General features: G+C 34.5%; 1 protein-coding gene and 1 long non-coding RNA gene across 6 annotated transcripts in view; both read left to right on the forward strand.

The window, feature by feature from the left end:
• The window catches only part of Ten-a (tenascin accessory), a 176664-nt gene that overhangs the window by 53861 nt on the left and 104634 nt on the right, over positions 1 to 18169 (forward strand). The gene's annotated exons all lie outside the window — the stretch shown is intronic.
• On the forward strand, positions 1476 to 2457 carry LOC108076027 (uncharacterized). The gene is made up of 2 exons (XR_001770757.3): positions 1476 to 2214; positions 2281 to 2457. It is a non-coding gene; the product is annotated as an uncharacterized lncRNA (long non-coding RNA).

An 18169-nucleotide genomic window follows, 5' to 3' on the forward strand; every position in this document is an offset into this window, starting at 1 on the left:
TCTGGATGGCTATTGTTCTACTTCGCGAAAATAGCGCACATAAAAAGCCAAAGAACGACGGCCATAAATGATAAAAAAAAGGGGCAACCCAGAGGCGCAGAAAATTGGGTAGAAAAGGGGGGGAGAGAGAAAGATAGAGAATTGGAGAGTTGGTCTGAGAGAGAGAGAAGAAGAATTGCCAAGGCAGGGGAGAAGAAACTGAAGCCGAAGTGGGGATAAATGACAGCCAACTGGCAGTCAGACAGAGGCGTGCACCCAAGGGGGGGTCGGGAAGAGCCAGAAGAAAGACGCAACAAAAAACAGGGAGAAAACCAGAGAAAACCCCCCTAAATACGGGAGGGAAAAAAGGGTGAATCAAGGGAAAAGGAGAAGAAATGGAAGGGAAAACGAAGGAAACACGCGGCAAGGAAAAAGGCCACTAAAATACAATGAAATGCCAGGCCCGACATTCGACATTTTCCAGGGACCCCCACACCCCTGCTCCCTACGCCCCTGTCAATGCCAGCAATGTCTACAAGGAAAAGGGTTAAAAATGTTTCATTGCCTCGACAGGACTGCGAAGACAACATATGCCAATAATTTACGCAATTTAGACAAAGCAAAAAAAAAAGAGACAAAAAGTAAAGGGGAAAAAATAAAACCAAAAACAAGACAAACCCAGACCAACCGAAAGGAAAATGGGGCCCCAAAAGAATATTTTCTCAAGGCAAATCCATCAGGGGACAAGCAAGAGTTGGGACCCCAAGCAAAAGCCAAAACCTAGCCAAAAACCACCCAAAACCCAACCAAAACCCACCCAAAGACGCCACCCAAAACCCATCCAGAACCCACCCAAAACCCCCCTCAAAAACCCCACCCTTTAACCCCTTCCCAAAAAGCAAACCGAATTGATGCTCAATTTTATATTTTAAATGTTATTCAAATTGTGTCACATTTCTCAGTGTAATGGCTTGGAATTGTCTGCAGAGCAGAGAATCAACCAAAAAAAATATAAAAAAAAGAAAAGGGTTCCAACCACGCCCTTTTCGCCCACTTAACCCCCCCTTTATGTGTTGCGGCTTGTTTTTTTGGAGTAAAAGAAACTCCCCTCGAATCGTTGCTCATTGCGCCTAACCCCCATTTTATTTATTGACTCTCATTTCTCCCCCGGGGGGTTGCTACACGTACTATGTATCCACTATATAGTATTGGGAGTATAGGGAGGAGAGGAGATGCCATAGAAATGAGCGATGCTCGGGCGATTTACAATGCGCTAAGTTAATTAGCCGCAGCCAAACGACAACGACGACCACGACGACGACAATAAGAACGAAGAGTTGGCCATCGCAACTGACCCTCAAAGGTTGCCAAAGGCAAAGGCAAAGGGCCAGGCGTTTACTTTTGCGGAAATTGCGTCATTAACAGGCGCTTAGTATAGTTTTTGTGTGATGTATAAATACAATAGGGATATATATGTATGTGCATATAAATACCCTTCAGTTCCAGAATTCCTGGCCCGTCCGATTCCTCGCGGTATGTTCGAAAAACAAAAACAAATTACATGGGCCTCGTTCAGCGAAGTTCGAAACAAAATAGCCGAAACAAATTCTACCTACGCTCGGCTACTGCCGAGGGCTTCACGAAGTTCGATCCTCATATTTGTTATTGTTTTCGATCTCTGTTCGAAGCAGCGGTTGCGAGAGTTCGTAAATTAGAGAGAGATGGAGATGGAAGGAAGGGAGGAAAGAAAATTGGTGTAAAAAACAAAGAGTATTGCACCGACGGCAGAATGACCTTTTTAAAATAAGTAGGAATATTTAAAAATATTAAAGATTATATTTAATTAATTTTTACGTATAAAATCATGTGGTATATAAGCACTTAAGAAAATGTGCTTTTGACTTGGCCGAAATGTTCACGTTTGATTATCAGCCCTTTGTGAATCTAATTACAAGGCATTGCCTTGTCGGCTATACCCTGACACGCGAGAATTTTCGGTCTTCGGTTTTGTCTTCTAATTCTCTTTGCATTTTGAGTTGACTGCTGTTGCATTCAGAAGTGTTTTGCGTATTAGTTGCGTAAAAATGAAATATTATAAGGTAAGTGGAACTTATTTGCATTCAATTATTAATTTTAATTGCAGAATTGACGATTAAAATGGATGCGACTTCAACCTAGACGGTGTGAATGGGATTTAGTACGGATTTACGAAGTTTTTTTGTCCAGTTTAAGTTGGTATGTATAAATTTGTGCAAAGTACTGCAATTTACGATTTGACATATGTATGTATTTAATTTACAGATAGAACAAGTTCCTTAAAGGACCCAGCAGCCGGCAGAGAAGGCTCCGTGACACGCAGTTACATAAATACATATATGTATGTACATACATATGTTTAATTATGCAGAAATATGTAATGCTACCAGAAAAAGTGAACATAAATAAAAATTTACAATCCATAAATAAATAAGGAATAAATTACATCTGATTTTTACTAGGAAGGGGGGATTTTTCAGGAATTTTCTATAGGTTTTCATCTGGGATTCCTGGCGGATTCCGCTAGCGAATCCCGCGGGATTTCTCGACGATTCCCGCAGGTTTCCTTGACGATGCCCGCCAGCCATTCCCGCGGGATTCCTCGTCGATTCCTGCAGGATTCGAGTTCGAAATTCCCGGGGACTGTCCCGGGGGATTGGTGCGGATTCCTGGCGGAATTTCGAGATCCTCGCCAGGAGTACCCTATGTATGAAAGTTCCTCGCCGCGTTGTATGGACGGTCCCGCGGGATTCCGCGGGAACTTATCCCGGTGCCCGGAGGAATCCTTCGGGAATCCGGGAGGAATGGAACTGAAGGGTATATATAAATATATGTGCATGTATTAGTTACACAGCTAAGGTCAAGATAAGAGGATACAAATTATTTTTTAAACCTTTTTTTTTGAGATAAATAATTAAAGGGAAAAAAAAAAAATAATAAATAAAAATGAATAAATTAAATAAATAAAAAAATAAATAAAATAAATTAATAGAAAATAAAAATAATAATAATTAATAATAATAAATAATAATTAATTAATAATAAATTAATAATAATAGTTAATAATAATAAGAAAACATAACAGATACAAATTTACCCTTTTTTTATAAAAAAAATCTTGAAACATGTAAAAAAAATCCCCTTTTAAACACCACTCACTATAGTTATGACCATAATCGTATATCGGATATATATTCATTCCTCTCCCCCCCACATCCCCCCTTAAATGTTAAGACATTAACCCTAAGACCTTTGATTAATGCCGGCTCAAAAGACACACACAAAAAGGGAGGCGAACAAAGCGAAGGAACAAAGTCTCGGTAATGAGACTGCCATTTCGATGATATGACATCTTGTGTTTTGTTTTGTGTGTTGGGCTCTCCACTCGACTGGAGAGAAGTAGGAAGGACCCCTGAAGGACCTCTTTTGCACCCATCTCAATTACAGTCCTTCAGCGTGTGTAGGAGTCATCTTCTTATTTATCTGCACCCAAAAACCCAATTCCTTGGTCATTTCACCTGCCTTCGGGGTGAAAGGTAGCTCCTTAACCTACCTACTGCCACTGCTAATGATGTCCAATTCGGTGTTCGATCCGGGAGCAACTGTTCTGTTCCCCCGGAGGCCAGGTGAGACGGCAGAACAAATGAAAACAAATCCGATTGAAGGTGGTGGTGCCCTGCCTGCCTGACTTGTGGTCTCTGAAGTAGAGGTGGTTTGTGCTGGTGGACTACATGAGACATTTCAAGCACTAAACACAGTACATCCTTGCCGGCTAATTGGACAAGTGAAAGTGAAATGAGCTACCAACTTTGGAATTAGAAAGAAAACACACAAAAAAAAAAAAAAAATGAGGGGAGTAGGAGAACCCTTAGATGGCCAAACTAATGGGATTCTGGGAAAATAAACATGTCTCATAATTGAAGCTCTTGTTTTTATGGGAATGTGAAAAGTTAAACTTAATGAAATGTTTGTTTAAGAGGGTTTTTTTCTTGTAATTTTAAGAGATAGCTTGAGGCATAGGTTTTTAAAGATTTTAAGGAATATATGTACATATATCCTTTGCCGATGTTTATATATATATATATATATATATATATTGGTAATTTTTCTTTAAAATAATAAAATAAAAAGCTTTCAAAAGCAAATTCTAAATGCTATTTTAAAAGATTTTAAAATTTCTTGAGATGTTAACCCTAAATTCGTACTTGGGAATTCTAAATTTACTTTTCAAGCTTTAAAAACCTTTTGCCTTTTAAACCAAAAATGTTTTATTTACTTTTCATCTTTGTTTTTCTTTCCAAACGCTTTTTTAAACCTCTCTAAAAATCTTGAAAAATAGTTAAAGATAATCCCCAACCTTATCCCCATTTTCTCGCAGTGCAAACTGCTAATCAGACGCACTCCTTGCTCGACTAATGCCAAGTCAAAGGGAAAAGCTTTTCGACGACGCCAACGTCGCCACCTTTTCCCTTTTCAGTTTTCCTTACTTTATTTTCACGCTTCCACTTGGCAGTTTCAGTTTCGGTTTCGGTTTCAGTGTCAAAGTCAGAGAGTTCGGGTCAAAAGGCGCATCAATGCTACTGAGCATATTTTGCGGTCGCCCCGCTTTTCCATTTTCCTTACTACTCTTTTTTTATTATTTTACTTTGCTTTTTTTTCTGTATTTCTTCTCTTTGGAGAAGAACTTTCTGTGTGTGCCATGATGCTGCACAAAAAACTTCCGACAACAATTCTGCAAACGCAAGCAGGAAAACATAAATCTGGCTAAAGCTAAAACGCAAACTTTTATTTAAAAAAAATGGAAAAAAAAGATAGAAAAGAGGGTCAGGGCTAAGGAAGAAAATAAAAAATAAAAGCTGGAATTTTGTGTGAGTGCGTGCAAGTGATAGAGGGATTGGATAAAACAGAGAGAGAGAGAGAGAGAGACGACGAGTGAGTGGTCCCTGGTTGGAGTTTTAAGATTGGCCAAGAGGTCTCCCAAGTTTTACTTGAAGCCAACTAGGTCGACTTGGGAGTAACGCTGCTTCTTTAAAAAAAAAATTAAATAAAATATTAAATAAAAGTAGAAAAAGGGTGTAGGGTCATTTTAAATTTTTTAAAATTATTTTAAAGGGTTTTTTGGAAAGAAAAATCTTTACAATAACTTTGTATATTTATTTTAAAAGAAATAAAATAATAAATAAATAGAGAAAAGGTTGTACAATTTTTAGAATTATTTTTAAGGCCAGAAAAATCTTTATAATAATTCTCTGCTATATTTATTGAAGAGAAAAAACCAAAAAATATGTATAAAAACAAAGGAAAAACTACAAAACAATTTTTTAAAATTATTATAAAATTTCAATACAGTTGCAGGGTCATTTTAGAAACATTCTAAATAATCATAAAAAAATGCTAAAAACAACCAAAGAAAAGGCAGTGACTTGTTTTCAAAGAGAGAAAAAGTATCTTGGTATCTCTCTAATTTCCTTTTCTTTTTTTTTTTTAAGCAAATGTCCACATTTTGACCATTTGAAATCCAAACAGGCAACTTTTATGCCACTGACGTGTGTGTGTTTTTTATTTTTTTATTTTTGTTGTATTACGTGTGTGTGCGCTTTTTTCAGTACTTCTTTGGTTATTTTTTTCTCTTTTTTTTTTTTTTTTGTGCGGAACAGACTTTGGCTGCCATTCCGACTTGAGCTTGAAATTTTGCAACATGCCTTCGACATCTCTTGGGTATTTTTACGACCATCACAGAGACGGGCCAAAAAGACTGACCACAAAAAGCAAAGGCGCCCAAGAGCCGCGACCTGTCCTGCCCCGCCCCGTCCTCCTTCTATTTTTTTTTTCTGGTTTCGGTTCTGGTTTAGGTTTAAAGATACAAAAAGACTTGCAGGGGGCAGCAGCTTCTTCCTCAAATGGATTTGGACAGAAACAAACACAGCCAAAATAAGAAGAAAAAAAAGAAGGAAAAGAAATGGGGAAAAATGTATAAAAAACACAGATACACAGTGCAGGAAAATGGATAGGAAGTGGCTATAGGGGGAGGAGGAGGGGATTGGGAATGATGATGCACGTGATGCGATTCATCGCTGGCTTAGCAAAGATACAAAGATACAAACAACCGAGAAACAACTAGAACAAATAGCGTTGCCAAGTAAATGCTGATGTCTAGTATTTAAAAAAGCCAAAAAATATATTTAAAACAAATTTAAAAACTAGCTAAAATTTAAATTAGGGTTTTAGCTTATTAAAAAAAATATTTAAATATATTAAAAGTAAAATTTAGAAATTGTGAAAATGTTAGGGTGTCAGAATTTCACTTTCAGATTCCAAAAGTCAACATTTTTAATAAAAAAAATATATAAATATAAAAAATAAATATATATAAATATAAATAAATATAAATAAATATAAATAATTATAAATAAATATAAATATTTATAAATAAATATATAAATAAATATAAATAATTAAAAATAAATATTAAAAAAATATAAATGAATATAAATAAATAAAAATTTTATTATAAACATTTTAAATATTAATTAACAAATATAAATTTTATTTCTCTATAAATATTTATTTATTAAAAATAAATTCTAAAATTATTTAAAAAATTTTAAAAAATCTATTTAATAAATCTATATATAATTGCTTAATTTTTTTGTATAGAAACTGTTTCTTAGCTTAAAAAATTCTTTAAAATTTCCAAATAACATAGCTAAAAAATAGCTAAATATCCTTCCAAGCTTCCATGCCGATTCCAAAAACTGCTAAGAAAACCAAAGAGAAGAGCAGGCTTTAGCCAGCTGATTTGCCGCCAATTAGCAACTAAGTGGATTTGTAGACCAAAAGCTTAGCCTCAGGCAGCGCCCTGCTTTGCTTCGGTGGGTTGTAGGTGGGTGGGTGGTGGTGGCCATCGGTCTCGCGTAGGGCCATCGGGCAGGTGCTGGTCCTCTGATGGTGCTTTCGGCTGTCTGTGACGGCATTACGTGCCAGGTTGAAATGTGAAAAAGTTGCCAATATTTATATCGATAAACAAAGTAGGAATAAACATCAGCGATTCTCAATGTTGCACTGCAAGAAAATATAAGGAGTACTATATATATATATATTTTTTATAATTATATATATGGAATTTAGAAGTACAAAACCTATACTTTACATAGTTTTTCCTTATATAATTAAGGGTTTAATGACTTTTGCACTTCCCTTTAATTATTACAGTGTACAAAGAGAGGTCTAGAGAGAGAGAGTTCCATGGTCGGGGCTTAGTCTAAGGCCACGTGTATGGAATGCGTACGTGCTGCTGTTGAAAAGTTGAAAGGGGGAGGGTAGTGGGTGCCTCCTCTGCCTGCCTCTTTTTGGGTGCCTTTTTCACGGGGTTGTGGATGATAGCTAGCTGCTGGGATGGTACTTTAGGCCAAGGGGCAACCTACTGGCGAACTATACTACGTGCCCCGTTCGCAGAACGAGACAAGTTAAATCGTCGCGTTATTGATGGCGAATGTACGTGATAGGCTCACATACCACATAGCACCACAATGTTCATCATCATCATCATCATCATCAGCAGCAGCAGCAGCCTCTCCATAATAATGATGATGATAATAATGATAATGCTGGGCTGCTTTGGCTCCTCAACATTATCATCATTTTCGGTAATGGCCATCATGAAGGCTGGAAGGGAACTTTTGCGTCGACAACAGCTTTCAACAAACATTCAAGAAGCCCACCTGTGTGCACACGCTTTACAACAACAACAAAAAAATCGAATGAAAAAAAAAGAAAATTCTTCTCCCACTCGATGGATTCCCCCTCAAGTTGTTCCTTCAAGTTTTCCCCCTCACTTTTCTATATTTTCCTCTATTATGGCGGACCTCTTAGCTTAATGTGATTAAAGAGACTTGCTATTGGGATTTTATGTTTTGGCCAGATTGGAAATTTTGTTGACCTGTTTTTTCCTCTGACGAATATTTTTTGTTTTCCATCAGATGTAAGATTTTCTTTGCTCTAAAGAGCTCAATTTCATGTTGAAAAAACCTTAAATTTTGTGTTAACTTTTCACCTGAATATCCCTCTAAAAGTGGCTAAAATTAACCCTTGTTTTGCCCCTAAATAAAATAATTGAATTTTTTTTTTTCGCTGACTCATAAACTCCATTCAACGAGGGGAAAAAACACACACACATTCTGCCTGCAACTGACAATTTAACATTTAATTAAAAATCAATTAAAAACGTATTTTTGCACTTTGCTGTGTGAACGACGAGCAGCAAGTGGAAAAAAAGGAAAATAAAATATATAGACAAACGGATATATACAAAAATGTATAGAAATTGAGACCAAATAGGAAGAGTACAGAAAAGGGGAGATAGAAAAGGAGTAAATAGAGCAATGAGTACACTGAAAAAAAGGGAAACGGTTAAGAAAATGATTAAAATAATATATTACAAATTTAAGGAAAGTTAAAATATCAAGAAAATTTTAAAAATTGATTATATAATTAATTATATAAAAAAAAAAGACAAATGTAAAGAAAAAAATATTTAAACCATATATGGGAAACTAAAAACTATAAAAAACCAAGTTAATTTTAATTTAATTAAAATCAAAGACCTATTATTTTCTCCCAGTGTGTGTTTATGTTGTCTGATTGTTGTTGGTACTGAAAGCACTGAATGTTTGGAATTGAAAGAGCTTAATTGAATTAATGTTTCGCCATGAATGGGGTTTTTTCCTAGTTTGGAAAGTGTGGGGGAAAATTTATACACTCATAATTCTTCGATTGCCGATGTTTGAACTCCAATGGGAATTCGTCTCGCCATTCAATCAACGAACTGCGAATTAAAACCCCCATCCCTCCGTAGCCTCCTTGTGGGGTTAAGGAAGTAAACCAACCACCCGCATTTTGTATTAAACTGAACTTAACCCTTTTCTGTGGCAAGGGTCGCGACTTCTCATCGTTTATCATTAAATTGCAATTAAAATTGACATGGAATTTGATTTATATAATAAGTACATGTATACTATATGCATATACAAATTACAATTAATGGACAAAGGCAAAAGGGGGTTGGTTGGTGATGTCTTGTCCTGGGTTTGGGGTTTCATGTTTGACTTGCAATTAGCCACTTGGTCAGTTTTCTTGAGAGAATGGGTGAAAAACGTGTTTTCAAGCTGAAAAGTTATGTGTTTTGTTGGGTTTAAAATGTGTTTAGTGAGGGGGAAATATTGATTTTAATTAATAAAATAAAAGAAAGGTATATGTATTATTTTATTATAAAAAAAAAATATTATTTTTGAAATATTAGAGTTTTGTTTAAAAAATTTTCCAAGAAAATATTTTTAAAAAATCTTTAATCTTTTGATTTATTTTTTAAGTTATTTCTTGTAAAAATTATTTTAAAAAATCTTTAATCTTTTAAAAATTAAAAAAAAAGGAAAAAAACCTTAATTTTCTATTATAAATAATTCCTATAAAAGTTTTTAACCTGTAAACGAGCTGATATATTTTTTTTAAGCTTTATTTCTGAATGATAAATGCTTAAAAAAAGTCTCTTTTTATAAAAATTTTTTCCCAGAACAAAAAAAAAAACAAAGAAACCCTTAGATTTCTATGAAAATACCTCACTTTTCTCTGCTAAAAATTTCTATTAAAGTCTAAGCTTTATTTCTTAATGCTAAAAAGTCTCTCTTTATATTGGTGATAATGTGATATGTGTTAAGCACTCTGGGGGCTGATGATTAGACGAAGAAAAAACGGAATTTGAATTTACATATAAAACGAAAAAATGTGCCGAGGCGTTCCATAAAATTTGTTTGAATCGAATCCCAAAATGTAACTTGAGAGATTCGGAATCGAAATCGTTTTATGGTTATGATGTGTGAGATGCGGGCTCCTCTCTCTCTCTCTCTCTTTCGTTCTGGGTCCAAACCGAAGTCAATAAAACGCATTGGGTGGTGTGGCGGCTGTGTGTCAAAAGGAAAAGTCCAGTGGAAAATGAACTAAAGAAGAGGAAAAATTGATGTGCTTAAGAGAGAGAGAGAGAGAAGCAGGCAATCAAACAATTGTTGGGGAGATTTTCTTCTTCTTCGGCGGCTCTTCTGCTTTTTTATTAATTTATATGGCAGGCGGGAAATCCAACCAACCAATACCTCCATCCCTTCAACCATCCATTCCTCCATCCACCCATCCATCCATCCATTTGCCAACAAAAGAGTCTTAAGAGGAACTCTTAATAAGGATGTGAAATATGTTCGGCATTGCTAATTGAGCGAACATTTAATTCTTTCTTTCATTCTGGCCTTTCCCTTTAATTACAGCAAAAATTACAAATAACAAAAAAAAATATACAGGGTAAAGAAAAGAGCAGAAATTTTAATAATACTTATGAAATTTTTAAGTTGAAGAATCACAGAGAAAAGGAGACGATGGACCCGCATCTATTATCGAGTGGCATTAACAAAAGGAACCAAAATCACTGGCAGAAATTAGGGAATAGCTAATTTTATATGATTTTTAAATGAAATTAATATTAAAATATTTTAAAAATAATTTGTATAAATCGTTTGTACTTAAAACTATCTACAAATATTATTTTTAATACAATTTTATTAGCAATATTTAAATTTGTCTATAAAATTAATATTTTCTATTAAATTTAACACATTTTTAATTATCTTTTTCTTTAAAAATTCTTTTAAAAATCCCATTTTTTCTGCCTGTGCACTTCCATTTGCAATTTAAGAAAACCGTAAAAATCAAGGCAAAATGCTGGGCGTCGGCGTCTCCTCAGGCAATTCTCCACTTTAAAGTGCAATTGGCATTGAAATTTAACACTGGCCCATGCATTCATTTGCCCGGGCACGTTTCCCGGAGCCCTCTTTTCCCCTCATTTCCCCATCACATTTCCTTTTGCATGCCTGCTGCTGCTGCTGTTTTTCCCTCCCATCATTTTCCTCGTTTTGGTGGCGCTTTGTGTGTGGGCAGTCGGAAAAGTCAGCGACTAAATTAATGTGTGTGTGCAATCAAATGTGAGCAATTCAAGTGTAATTTTATGGGGAAACGTGGCTGAAATTACATAGTATGCTAATGTATCGGTGTGGGGATCTCTCGGCTAATTATAAACGCGGCTTCTGAACAAATATGTGAAGCCTAATGTAGAGGGAAACCCCATAAAAAGTTGGAATATTATATATCATAGGTATTTTTTCAAAGTTTTTTATAGACAATTATTGTTATTATACCCTTCGAGGGTATTATAATTCCACTTGGAAGCTTGTAATGCAATTAAGGAGTCATTTGCGACCCTATAAATCATATATATTCTTGATCAGCATTGAAAACCGAGTCGATCTAGACATGTTTGGGAGAAATTTATTTTTGAAAATTTTTTTTTTACAAAATTATAGTTAATATTGTAACAAAAAATGTGACAAAAAATTTGATTTTCTAAAATTTAAAATTTAGTTTGCAGATTTGTTAATTTACAAAAAACTAGCATAGAAAAGTTTACCGAAATGAATTTGATGCTTTTTTGGTTTAGTTATGGTGTTTTAAGACTTTGATTTATCCAAAAAATTACCATATAAAATATCGATAAATATTTATTTAAAGATATCGAATATTTCAGATCTTTTAGAATTTTTTTCCCTATGCACAGATTTATACAGCTCAAAAAAAGTAGCTTACAAATGCTTTCCGAATTGAAATTAGTAAACTGGAAACTGCAAGAGTATACCAACTTCGACTTTGGCTTTCTTTCTTGTTTTCAATTAGCTTTCTCTTGGAAAAAATGCCTTTTATATATACAAAACAGACAGCTTAAATCCCTTTTAAAATTAAAATCCAATTATTACCTCAAAAAAAGTAGCTTACAAATGCTTTCCGAATTGAAATTAGTAAACTGGAAACTGCAAGAGTATACCAACTTCGACTTTGGCTTTCTTTCTTGTTTTCAATTAGCTTTCTCTTGGAAAAAATGCCTTTTATATATACAAAACAGACAGCTTAAATCCCTTTTAAAATTAAAATCCAATTATTACCAAAACAACTTGAATAAAAACAAATAAAATGATAGTCAAAAAACCCGACTGAAACTGACATATAATAAATTAACATATTTTTTTTGTATAAATATCAAAGTGAGAATGTTTTGGCTTTATCGTAAATCTCTCTTGTATATATAAACGAGTGCAGGAGGTGGACTTTTTAACTTTGACTCTTTTTTTGTAAGCCCATCAAATTACAGTCGAAATTTGTTATCCAATTAGGACAGAGAAAAAAATGTTTCCCCGTTGTTTTTTTTGTTTAATTTTGATGTTTCACAAAAAATAAATGGAGTGTTTTTTTTTGTTGCTTCCCCCCAGCTTTTCTTTACTATATTTTTTTATTTACATCTTTTTTTTTGTCTGCCAAAAAGTTTTTTGCAGCTGCAACGGCAAAGTAGATTAAAATCTAAATACACACACACTCTCACACACACACTCATAAATTGTGCTCAAATAAACCGAATTAAAAGTGCAAAACAAGGAGAGAGCAACAATGCAAGGAGGGGGAGGAGGGGTGCAGGGGAGTTGGCAAAAACTTTTTAAAACAGTTAAGTGTAAAGGCGCGTCATGTTAGACACACCACACACACACAAGCCACGCCTCTAGCGCCCCGGTTGCTGCCCCTAATTCCTGGTTGACTGGACTAACTTTTGACAAAAAAGGAAAACAGGACAAGGGCTGAGCACTGGAAAAAATATTTAGAATTTTTTTTAAAGAAAATTTGTTAAAAAAAGTAAGGAATTACTTATTTTTTGGGAAAGCGAGCTTTGAAAACATACATATGAATATATATATATTTTTAAACATTTTCTAGGGGTCTACATTTTTTTTTTGCCATGTGTGTAGGGCAGTTAGAGGGTTAATGGACAGCAGACAAACGGACAGACAGACGGTAACAGCGGACAGATCCCGACAGCCGCCACCGACGCCGCCGCCACACACACGGAAGCCATAAAAACTTATGGCAAAATATATAAAAATTCACCCTTTTTATTGTGGCAAACAGCAACGAGAACGAGAAATGAAATAAAATGCAAAACGTTTTACCCCAAAACGAGGACGAGCCTGCAGTCAGGAGTAAACCTAAGCGAACTGAGTAGAACCGACACTGACGGTTGTCGTCGTCGTCGTCGTCGTCTCAACCCTTTGGGCCAACTAAAATTAAATGCTGAGTTTAGCAAAAGCATAAAAACAGAAAACAAAAAATTATAATACAAAAAAAAAGAGAAAGCGTTGAGGTACAGAAAGCCGAAGGTGAGAATGCTCTTTCAGGATGTTATTAGTTTTGATAAATCTGTGTATTTTTTCTTTATATATAAACTGAATTTAATTATTTTAAATTTTTATATTACAAAAATATTTTTTGGGCCATATTTTGATATGTTTTATAATAAAAATAATTATTTAAAATATTTTTAATCTTAAAATAATATTTGTAAAACTTGTTTCAATATATTTTTCAAAGACAATAAATATTTAAAATAATTTTAATATTTAAATAATCATTTTTGGTCTTATTTCTATATATTTTTTATTAAAAATAATTATTTAAAATATATTTAAAATATTTAATTTAATATTTTTAATATTTAAATAATATTTTTGAGAATCTTTTGTAATATTTTTTGTTTTTTAATAATAGAAATACCAGAAATAAAACAACAGTAAATCCAAGTAAAAGGCTTTTATCTAATATTAAAATTCAAATTTTAATACTCTTGTTATTCATTGTTTTTATTGTTTTATGTGCTTAGTTTCTGTAAATATTTTTGAACCAAAAATGTAAGGGTATAGCCTTGGCAGGAGCTGCTAAAGCGGCAGCAGGAGCACAATGTGGCATGCAATTGTTGTAAAACAAAGGCAATGAAGATTCGAAATGAATACAAACAGCCAAATGGGGCGCAAACAAAAATAAATAAAAAAGGAGAAAAAAAAACCAAAGAAAAAAGAATAAAAACAAAAACAGCAGCAGCAGTAACGACAGCAGTGGCAGTAAGGAACAGCAGGAGTTGCCTCATAAGAATAATAATAATAATAATATAAAGGAATATATATCGGGATATGTGGAAACGGTCCGCGCATAAATAACGGAATTGCAGCGCACACAAAGTGGAACAGAAGGCGAAAAAAAAGGGAAAGAAAATAAGAGAGAAAGGGTTAAGGTTTTTGGAAGGGAGACAAAGAATATTAAAGTAGGAAAATGCATAAATACGAAAACACGTAAAACAGTGACTAGCTTATAGAAGAAAGCATATGTATATCCTGGGAAAAATATATAATATTAAATAGTTTTTTACATAAGAAAACAAATTACAAATAAGGTAGTTGTAATACATAAGCTTTCTATAAAAAAAAACAAAGGGGATTCTCCCTTCTTTTCTTGTTTAACACAACAGGTGCTTGTTCGATCCTCTTAACTGGACACAGAACCCTAAGACAATGCCCCAAAAATACCTCTAAAAAAAACCTAAAAAAAGAACCCTACAAACTTTGATAGCTAAAAACCTTGAGTGATGACTCGTGCTGTTTTTAGGTTTTAAGAAAGTGAGAAAAAAGGGGGAAATAACCGTATTTTTTTTTTTGCTTGTTAACCTTTCTTCCTTCACTTCTTTTTTACCTCTAAACTTTGGCAAAGGGTATTAAAATAAAAAAAAATAAATTAAAACTAATATATACCCAGGATGAAATTTAAATTATTAGATAAATTTAAATTATATAATAAATATTATATAATTGTAAATTGTAAATTAAAATTAATATATACTAATACTTTAAATTACTACTTAAATTTAAATTAAATATAAACTCGGGATGCTGATCAGAATAAGTACACAAAAAATAAACAAACTAAGTTCTATGAATAATTTTCTCAAATTCAATTTTTGCATTTCTATTACTTGATATATTTTGTAAATTATCAAATCCTCTGGCCACATTAATTAGTGTTGCAGCAGCAGCAAAGGGTATAAACAAGCTTGTGCTTGCAAATTTTAATATCCTTTAATTTTCAGTTCTTTCTTGGTTTTACTGCTGTTTTATGGGCTACCTTACCTCTCTCAGCTGTTAGTTGAGCCGAGAGCGAGGGTTAAACACGAGCCAAATGTTTGTACCGCTATGCGGAAAAAGTAGGGGAAAATGGCAGGGACAAAGGCAGGGGTGATGTGATGCCAAAGGGAAGGGATAGTGGCATGGGGTGGTGCCAAAAAAGGCACGAGGGTGGAGGAACAATAGCCAAACGAAATGAGATAGAAAGGGACAGAACACACACACACACACACACAAACACACACACACACACACACACAACACACACCTGGCATATAGGGATAAATGCGAAATGCAATTTTCTTCTTATGGGATAGCGTTGATTTCAGCACTCTAGCCGCTTTCGCCTCCTTGTTTTCCCCTGTTTTCCCCTGTTGAAATATTCATTTTGTATTGCATTTCCTTGGCTGCACACGTGTGTGTTTTCTGTGGCCGGAATGGAAAATGCTTTGGCTAACTGCATTTGGCTTGAGAGATTTCGCACGTGTGCCTTTAACCAAGTGCCGCACTCTGCTAGGGTTAAGGGTTAGTTGTTGCCCAGAACACACACAACACATTGTACAGGGGCAGGCAAACAAATTAGCAAAATCATTGTACAATCTGTAAATGTCAGACAGTGGTTTAAAAGTAATTTGTTTGCTAGAGCAACGAGTGGAATTTTTAAGCGGGTTTTTAAGGGAATTAAATTTTGAAAAATAAATAGAGCATAGAGACGGGTTAAAAAAAATATTGTTAAGTATGAAAAGCCAGGGGTACATGTTATATTTTGTAATAACCAAAAAAAAAAATTGTTTAAATATATTTAATAAAATTTTAAAAATAAGTTTTTAATACATATATATTTTTATTTTTATTTAAACTTAAAGTAATTCCTAAAAAATGTGAGAAATACATTTTAAAAAATTATAAAAAGTGGTTAAGAGGTTTTTCTTTTTATTTAAACTTAAATAAATTGCTAAAAAATTAAAGGAATATATTTATAAATATTATAAAATTAAGATTTTACTATTTTTCCTTTTATATAACCTTAAATTTAAATTTAAAAAATTCCCCCCCTTAAAACCACTGTTCTCAAAGAACAAATATCCCAAAAAACCACTTGGATTCACGCTCACTTTCACAGCAAAGGCCAAATAGCAACCCCATATACATTCGCTTATTGTTTTCCCGAATAAAAAAGAGGGATAGTGAGGGGGTTGAGAGACCGGAATTAAAACTCTGAGCAGGGGGAAACCCCCTTAGGAGCGAATGAACATTCATCCATATCGAGACGGGCGGCAATAAATTTATAAGTTCTGCTAATGTGCGTTAATGGCTTGTAGTGTTCAGAAAACGAGAACATAAAAAACATAAAAAACCGAGGAGAAGCCGAGAAAATTGTTCGGTTTGGTCGTGTGCCGCCTACTTAGCATATTTCCAGCTCTTTTTTTTTTTTTTTTTTTTTTTTTAATACCCTTGTTGTTATTTAATTTTTTCGTTTGTATGATTAGAGGTTATTATGCTAATTCTCCACCCTTGTGCTTCTCTCCAATCCCAATTTCGCCTAGTTTTGCCTGTAAATTCGGACATTATGGTGTAATTAGCAATACCGTTACAGTCCCCGTCGATGCTTAATTTATGCAAAATTACTCCAAAAGCAAAAAAGGGAAAACCAAAAAGAGGAAGTAGGGAAAAACTTTGTGTTTCCTCCTTTTCTTATTGCTGTATTTTGAGGTTATATATTTGAACAATGTGCTAAATGAGTCGAATGTTTGTGTAACACCCTCAGAAAAAAGAAAAACAAATAGAGAAAAATGTGGGGAATAATTGGAATATTGGGGAGTGTCCAAATTGGTCTCTTAACGAGGCTAAGCAGAGGAAGCTTTCCCTAGAGAACTTGAACTTAAGGATAATATTTTTATTTTTATATATAAAATAATTTATTTTAATATTTTTACCCATAACAATATATTAATTCTACATTTTTCTTATCTTTTTTCCAGGTATGTACCACACTTCCTACTTTCTCTCTGTGTAATATCGTCAGGGGTCATCTAAAAAAAAAAGGGCTAAGTACCTTACACTATATATATACCAAACCATAAACCCATAAAGCCAAACCGCAAGCCATATATGCAGCCATATACAGGAATTTCTGTATATTACATATATAATATAGTTGAGATATAGATATATATTCTAGGGGTGCCGGGTAAAAGTTTGCTTTAGTTAACTGAAAAAGTATTACGCAGTCTAGTGCCCAACTATGGGCCCAAAAAGCCCACCAAACTTTAAATATAGCCACATAATTTTTTGGCCAGCTCAGGCGAAACTTTCCACACAGAGGTTTCATAACTGTATGTGTCTATGTGTGTGAATTTTCCCCCCTACAATTTTCCCAGTGTCTAAACCTACCTACAGAGATATTTTTGTGCTGAGTTTACATTATCAATGAACGGCTTTTGCGCTCTTTGCGCTTTTGTGCGGCTAGCCTGGTCGCCTAAGTAGCCTCAATCCCTACACCCCAGAAAAAAAAAAAATCAAGGGGTGGTAGGGGGTAAAAAATCTGGGCGTTGGGGGCGTGACAGTTGCGATTTTGGGCGTGACGGCAACTATGAAATAACGGCACTAACGACTAACGCTAGAAAAGTAAGTAATCTGCAGGGACACAGACACACAAGCAGTGAGGTATGAGGAGGAGATGTATGCATAGATACGCGCTTACACGGGACTACGACACCCCCCAGATTTTACCACCCCCTCAGCCATTTTTCGTGTGTCGTGTGTTTGTGGCCCGCCAACAGAAATTTGTTGGGCAATTTCCAAGCCAACAAATCTCTGCAATGCTGCTGCTGCTGCTGCTGCAGGGAAACCCTGAAAATACTCTAACTCAACGGGAAAACCACCCAGAAACCCCACTCAACCCACTTGGCCAGCCTATAAAGCTGCGGTTGGAGAAGAACATGGTACTCTGGGCACACTGCCGACGATTCTTTGGAGTTGGGAACTTTGACTTGAAATTGTATAGGTTTTTACTCAGGTGTTTATGCCTAAAGAAAGCTTAAAATACTATTTCTTAGTGTCATATTATT

Source organism: Drosophila kikkawai, chromosome X (assembly GCF_030179895.1).
Source record: "Drosophila kikkawai strain 14028-0561.14 chromosome X, DkikHiC1v2, whole genome shotgun sequence".
NCBI classification, from domain to species: domain Eukaryota; kingdom Metazoa; phylum Arthropoda; class Insecta; order Diptera; family Drosophilidae; genus Drosophila; species Drosophila kikkawai.